General features: G+C 32.1%; 1 long non-coding RNA gene across 1 annotated transcript; it reads right to left on the bottom strand.

Moving 5' to 3' along the window:
• Nucleotides 1-209: 209 nt before the first annotated feature.
• Nucleotides 210-1,232, bottom strand: LOC132741736 (uncharacterized). Its single transcript, XR_009627321.1, has 3 exons — nucleotides 1,065-1,232; nucleotides 621-711; nucleotides 210-401 (listed from the first exon to the last, which is right to left on the bottom strand). It is a non-coding gene; the product is annotated as an uncharacterized LOC132741736 (long non-coding RNA).
• Between the last annotated feature and the right edge of the window lie 7,030 nt (nucleotides 1,233-8,262).

The following is an 8,262-nucleotide window of genomic DNA, read 5'->3' as shown; positions in this document are numbered from 1 at the left end:
AGCTTAATTTCCTTTAACGATTTTACTTAATAGATATTGTGCAGAATGGTCAGTAGAGCAAAACTTTGAAACTTTCTCGAAGATGAATGGATGAAAAGAACAGAAAGAGGCAGAGTGAACTATAAATACACGTTAAAGGTACGTATATGTGATTAAATGTGGATCGCATTGTGGTCATTTTTCTCAGACTATCTTAAATTTACCTTAAACTTCAATCAAACGAATCTATTATAGGAACACCATTGCGTGTAAAAGCATAATATAATCTTCCTGAAATAATTTCTTCTTCCAGTATAAGTTTCGTTTTTGCGTCAATCAGGTTCTTAGTCTTTGGCTCAATGTAGAGTCCTATAAAAGTAAATGTTTGGTGATCCGCGTTGAATTAGATGTAAGAGTGATGTCTGGAAAAGAAAAAAAAATAAACTGATACTTTATCACTCGGAAGTTTACCTTTTATTCATCCCTTTCTCATTGCGTAAATAATAATTGTGTAGGTAATATACTAGCATGTTCCTTTTATTGTTAACATTCTTAAAATAATGGTTTGTGTAAAATATTATTGCAATCACGTACACATTTAAATATGAACAAGGAACATTTAGAAATTTTGTAGTTTAAACCTGCTTTCCCACGCATGCTCCATTGTATAAGCTTCAATTGAGTTTATGTCCTCAACACTTTGCTCATGTTGAGAGATCTTGAAGAAAACTCCTAAGGACAAAGACAAAACAAGCTCTATAGTCCTTATTTTACATTTGTCGTCAATATTGGCCTTCTTTAGCTATTAAAGATCAATAATCATGGTTGAAACAATTCATATCGTTATTTGATATATTAATGAAGTTCAATATAAACCGTTTGTAAAACTGTTATTTCAAAATTTATTTGTAAGGCATTATTTATCTCTATAAAACGTACAAAAGTAAACTCGAATGTCTACAACAAAAACATGAAATATTATCACTGATGTTTATAAATAACAAGGATAATGAAATAGATGGTAAAAGAAATAATCTATTTAAAAGGGTTAGCAAATCACTATTTTAATTTTTCCAAACACAAACCTTCGACATACGAACAAAAAAATTCAATGCAAATGTACCAAAGCCTGGAAAATCTCTTTTTCCCTCACCAGCAAGAAAAACGTTTTGTTCAAAATCTTTCAGCTGAGTGTGAAGGAACGAAACCAGATGGTAGAGTTCTGACCATGATGGATCCGATCCGGTATTTGACAAAATCTGATTAAAACAAATGAGAGAAAGTGGCATTTCAGAAAGATGACACTGGCTTTCCCCTACACACCTAGAGGATTATTTTGAACTTAAATGATAAATGAAATTAAAACAAAAATGGAAAACTTAAGAAAGACAGGGTTTGCAAAAATATTGACAAGTCAAAAATATGATGTATATATATATATAGCAATATTGTGGTTCCTCTGCTGTAGGGACAAAAAGCCGGTGAGTATACATCAAAGTTTGTTATGTAAAGTGCCGAACTTAGAACCGGCTATATCAGAATGAACCATTTATATTGACCAAAGTAAAATTTATTTCTTCAGACATTATGTAAACACAGGTTATTAAATTCTGTATAACTACAATAAGAAGTCATTTTAAAATATTGTATAGCCTTTTTTATTTTCAAACGTTTTCAAAGATCGGGACTGTTAACATTTACACTATGACCCCAATATGGAAAGCATATTGTGACTTCGAACACATGTTAAAGAGGTTATATTTAATTTCCTCATTTCATAACAAAGACAAGAAGGGAACATTTAAACAAATGAACAAAATTTTTCTTAAACTTTGGATGATTAAAAACAATACCCCAATAAACACTTTCTGAACTAGCAATCGACAGGCTATTGTAATCAGTAGTGTTTTCGAGTAAAGATAACCGCTTGCGTATTTCACTGTATAAATTATAATGATCTGACATATGGTAGTTAATTCAAATACTTTGGTGTTACAAAATGTGTTGAAGTATATACTTTGACGACACTAAGATCCAGTGGTTTTATTTTTAATGACCAACAAACATAAAAGTCAAAAGATGATAGCAACAAAATCAATAAATATGATACAATTAAATATACATAATTGTGATTGTAGGCTAAAGCAAATGTTTTATTGTCAAGGACACATAACCAGGACCTTAAGCAAATAATTAGATCGTAAAAAAGTGTCTTCTAGCTAGGCAAATCTTTCAACTGAACCTCAAGACTATAAGTTGAAAAATCTATTTAATGATTGACCGGTCGATTAAAACCACATTGACCTTGAACTAAACCACATGACGTCAAAATAAAAGTTGTCATGCTCTAATCAAGTCTTAGGACTTATGTTTTTTCCATTCATAAGCTTTTTGTGGTCAAGGTCGCAGTGACCGTAGAGTTAGACAGACGTTATAAAAATTGGTTATGAACAACTTGTACACCAAATATGAGGTTTGTGGGCTAAAAATTTCTCATGTTGTTTTCTTTGTTGTCAAGACCATAGTGACCCCTTTGACTGACTTCAATCATAAGAGACCATCGTCTTGTCATAACCAATAAACACATCAAAATTTCGGATTGTATGTCAGACAGCGTTTTCGAGTTATTGGTGCGGCTTAGGCAATGATGACTCGACCTTAAGTTGACGGACATAAAATAGTGTTGAGCTACTAGATACTACCACCTGCTTCATCAAATCATAGTACTTTAGGCCAAAATTGTAGCAGTTTTGTAGCTATTTTTCTGGCATAAAAGCAAAAACTCCTTGACCCTTTACCGATTTAGCTAAACATTTTAGTGACATTTAATGACCTACATCTGCACCAGTTATCTGGACTGTTGGTCTTGTTATTATTTGAACAAGTACGTTTTCGTATAGGCGGTGGTGATTCTGAACTCTGACTCGCAAAGGTCCTGAAATTACATAAAAAATCATGTAATATCTCTATCATATCTGCTCGGAAAATGTGTGCTCTCAGAACGAAACCTAGACCGACGATCTGCAGATATTATGATCGCATTTAAAAAGATGATTACTTATTAATATGTATAATAGGCAAATAATCAGCTTGCTCATTGGACAGACGTCGAAGCTTATTATATGGCTTTTGGTAAAGGTCGCTCATTTTAAACTTCTCATCGAAAAGCTGGCTCTGAAAACAATTTAAAAATAACCAAAATATGTTATAAGAAAAAAATCTGATACTTACAAGCATTTCAAAAAAATGACTGGGAAAGGTGAGCAATTGACATTGGTTAACTTTTTAATAATGAATATAGGAAACATTTGTTACTTTTAAACTAAATAGTTTTTTACATTATTGTTATATATAGGGATCCAAAAATAAAACTCACTTCCAGATAAGTGGTGATCTGCATGTCACGCACGGAAGTAATTCAAGTACTTGGTGCCTGCTGTGTAGGATTTCACTCTGAATGTATATAGAAATCATACAAATATTAAATAATCTTTTGTTACTTTATCATAGACATTCAAAAGTACCGCCGGAGCAGATCAGAGTTTTTTTTTTATTTAATATTATAATACATGTATGCAACTAACAAAAGTACTCCGATTTCGAAGGAACAAAAATTTGAAATAGCATGATATTTTGTACACAATGAAAAAATACCATTGTCCTGTCAAGGTGTTTTGATAATATGATGAAATAAATGTGTGTACTTTTAAGTGTAATAAATGTTTTTTATGGACTATTTATTATACTATAATTGTATTCTTTGACGTGTATACGTTAATAAAAACAAGGTATATTGTGTGTTAATTATAAAGGTGTAAAGGGTAAGGGTCTTGTCATCGGTCGTTTTATTTGTTACGCTAAGTATTGATGTTAAAAGCGGAAATTCACGGATATTTCCGCTAACTTACACTATGTTTGTAGCTTGTGCAATTTTGTCAACTACTTTGTTTGTATGTCCACTTCTGTATTTGTTTTATTAAAGATATTTCAGATAGAATTTTACATTAGATATTTCAGATAAAATTTTACATTTATTTTAACTTTTCCTTTCTTTCCAATTCCCGCGGACTATATCCTTCTCCACTTCACTTAGTGTTTATTCTCTCTCGAGAAAAGATGCATATATTCTAGCAAAATAAAATTCTCAACGCTGCATTGTTGTGTTTCTGTATATAAAATTAACTACTATTATAACAGTTTACTATTATATGTACTTTTGATTCTTTTCTCCCTTGAAATCTATTAAATTCACAAACCTTAGCTAGGGCCTGTAGTAACTATTATACCCTTTAGCATTAGAGCCAGTATGATATTTCAGAAGCCACGGTATCTGGACAGTGGGGGTGACGTCAATTTAGGTCGGAAAGTCGCAGACATGAGTAATATAGGAGCGAGCCAGTCTATATATAATTTGTTGACAAATTCCTCAAGCAAAATATCTTATGGTGATGGCAAGGTTATATATGAATACTATTTATTGAATTTCAGGTGCAGTAATTGTACACATTCAGTTATAATTATTGATATTTCTTTCACAGGTTATTATATAAATAACACATGAGTTCGTGACCCGAGGTGTATTATTCTGAGGGATGATGTTTTTACTGTTACTCACAAACTCATGTGTTATTTATTTTATTACCCCCCAAAAATACTGTGATGATCTGAAATTGTTAACTAAATCTAATTGTAACAAAAATAAACCAAGAATAGATCTAACAATAACTGAACTGTCGTTGCCTTTTAAGTTGTAAAATTTAATGTACTTAAGGCCTATTTGAGAAGTTTTCTCTTTCTTTTATTCTTTAAGCAAGCAAGTGATTATATCTACTAGTCATAAACGTACAATAAGCTGTGTTTTATTAAGAAAACAAATCACTTACTAAACCAAGAGTAGATCTAACAATAACTGAACTGTTGTTACCTTTTAAGTTGTAAGTGTACTTTAGGCCTATTTGAGAAGTTTTCTTTTTCTTTTATTCTTTAAGCAAGCAAGTGATTATATGTACTAGTCATAAACGTACAATAAAATGTGTTTTATTAAGAAAACAAATCAATTTATACTGTTATGATCTGTGAAATCTGATCCTCCTGTTTCCTAAATATTATTCGCATGGTTTTTGACAAATAACCATGATATCCTTTGTCTGTCCACCATATCTGTAACGTTCCGCTGATTAAATTTGTTAAATAATCCTTTGTTGCATGCTTAAATCGTCTGCATGTTCCAGTTCGACACATAATTATTTACTTTGCAATTACTTTCGTTGAAAACGGATGTTTACTTTTTGACTATTCAACAAAAAGATATTTCATACGCCAAAATCACTCCAGGGTGCAAACAATTAAATATTATGGGTGTAATAGTTACTTCAGAGAAGATGGCGATGTCCTTTCATGGTAAACGTCGAAAATAAAATTGAATCGAGAAAAAAATGGCAGCCATTTTGTTTCATTTTATTTAGAGAATGGACCACGTGACCAGATTTTATACTGTTAAAAACTACTGTTACCTTTTTAAAATTAAGAATACCTCCCAGAGGGCTATGGGAAATTAAAATTACGAAAAAAAGTGAGTGGTAATAAATTTGTATATTGTGTATTATTGTTTTTCAAGCTCGTAGTCATTAAACTTTTTTGTTTAAAATTGATGAGGTTGCAGCACCAGTGTGGAGGCTGTAAAAAGTCGCCCGGTACATTCAAGCAAGAATGTTATATTTTCGATCCTTAACTACCGTTCAGTACGTCATTTTTGTTGTGCTTGTAGTATTTGATTATTTTTTTCTGCCGAGTTTCATTCGGGTTTTTCCAGTATTCCCACTTGAATACTGTTTCATCACCCTTAATATATGTGGCCTGCTTCTCAAAGTTGTCGTTTGAAGTCTGGTCTGTGATATGCAGGCTTTATAACCTCTTATCCCTTTTCAAATTTCCTTTTTTGTTTATATCCGTTATGACACACATACATTTGTATTATTTTACTTAGTGACCATAACCGCCTCCGTGGTCGAGTGGTTAGAGTCAATGACTTCTAATCCAGTTACCTCTCTGGCGTGGGTTCGATCCCCGGGAGATGCTTTGGTAGTTTAGCGCGGAGGAAGGTAGTCAAGTACTGGTGTAACTCTCCAGGAACGATGGTTAGGAAACTACCCGCCTATATGACTGAAATACTGTTGGAAAAAGGCGTAAAATGACACAAACAAACAAACAAACAAAACTTAGTGACCATACGCCGCTTTTCATGTAATGACAATAATGTCAGATTGAAGGTTCCATGATATTAACACATCTGCAGATGTTTCAAAATTCCAAATTTTACCAGTTCATGTAAATGTTGAATTCTGCCGGTGCTAGGGGTCGTGAATGGTAACTTGTATTTACCATTTCCGTCCATGAACCGGCTCAATTAAACCGAGCCTGCAACATTTACAATAAACCTGCTTAAGTGATTCTTTATTTCTGTATATTTCAAGCAGATTTTTTAGGCACTAAATAGTAATCCAAACTGTGTCGTGTTACCCAAATCTAACAACGCAGCTTTGCATAATTTAATACCAGCCCATCTGCTCGAATTGTATGATTTTATTAGCGCTTTCTATGCAACCGTCACACATTCAGGTACCTATATTCGATACACAAAATTGTCTTAATTTTCAGGTGATCAACCTCCTTTCTAGAAAATGTCAAGTCCTATCTGTATAGTTTTGTGACTTAATGCTTGATATCTAAAAAAGTTATTTTACAAGCTATTGTAAAGTCATTGCGAGGTTTCTGGGGATCAACATGCAACAAGTAGTAAAAATGTTGATATTCCTGTTCGTGAAGTATCTACCTATGAGTTTGTTTTGCAAACTTTTTAAAAGGCCTCTCAGAAAATTGAAGAGAATGTTCATGCTTATGTGTGTCGTCTCGAAGTTTTACTTCAATGTTACAGATAGATATGCTACGTTCTACATTTTGACAGGTTTGTGTGTTTTGAGATATTGACAATCCTTTCTAGAAATAATATGATTCAACTTCAGATTACACCAGGTAATTGAAAGACGTGTTTTCTATTGAATTGTAAGCATCAGAAATCTACCTTAAGTGTATACAAAACTATTGATGATCCAAATGGTTTATTAATTTACTGATGAATATTTTTTTTCTTTAAAAAAAAAAAAAAAAAAACAAATACAGGAGAACCCAAAAGAAAAAGCGAGTTCCAGTTACAATTATCTTTCTATTGGATCTTTCATAACCTTGATTTCAAAATTAATATATAATTCACTTGATCACAAACCTGATTTGTACAATAAGACTGATTTTAATCTTAATATTGAAGGTGCTTGTAAAAAATATGTTACATTAATGGATATATTGAGGTTGATATTTTAATACCTTCTCTTTTAAAACATTGTGTTTATGTTCCTATTTTAGTTATGTCGGATATTGAAACCGCCAAAATGTATCTGGAATTACAGGTACAAATGTGTTGCATTTATGTAACAATGCAATCACTAATACAAACTTGACAAATTCCCGATAGTGACTTATCCTTACCAATTTTCTAATATTTCTTGTAAGGTGTCCAGGTCTCATAATGGAATATATACAGCTTTTACTGAGGCTACTGATAAACCACAATAAGATGGTTTAAAAATTTGTCCTAGAGTTGTCCCCTTTGATAGTGAAGAAATTACTGCTAAATTATAAAGTTCGTGTACAATTTTATTTGTTAATCCATCAGAATTTTACCAAATACTTATAATTATTCTCTTTAAAGCTGTTGAGTAATGGTGACCTTAAAAGCAAACTTTCAAAAGAACCCGAAATATTTTCTTTTTTAATAACAGGAATTAGATATAAAAGTACATGAGGACAGTTTGACTGAGGAGCAGTTTATTAGAGCTTAAAGATGAAAACATTTACTTTAAAATTATTTATTGGCAAAATTGACTTGGTTTCACATCACATTTAACTTACTAAAAGTAAACATTACAGAAGAATATCACCATCTATGTATGAAGACGTTCGCCAAGATTTGCGGCAAATGTTAAACTGTTGCGCAGTTAGAATAGTCAATCAATATCCTTATGCAGCAATGCTGTTTCAGGAAAGGAAGGGAGATAATTGTTTAAGGTTTTGTATACTATTGTGTGAACTGAACAGAAAAACCATCAAAGATGCCTTTATTTGCCTCTTGTATTTTTTTTTTCAAATAAGATGTACACCGTTGTTATTGGCAGATCGGAATAGCCGAGGAAGATAAGGATAAGACATAAGACAGTTTGAAATGTTGGT

Source organism: Ruditapes philippinarum, unplaced genomic scaffold (assembly GCF_026571515.1).
Source record: "Ruditapes philippinarum isolate M1 unplaced genomic scaffold, ASM2657151v2 ctg4365_1_1_1_1, whole genome shotgun sequence".
Taxonomy (NCBI): Eukaryota; Metazoa; Mollusca; class Bivalvia; order Venerida; family Veneridae; genus Ruditapes; species Ruditapes philippinarum.
This window is presented reverse-complemented; position numbering and strand designations above follow the sequence as displayed.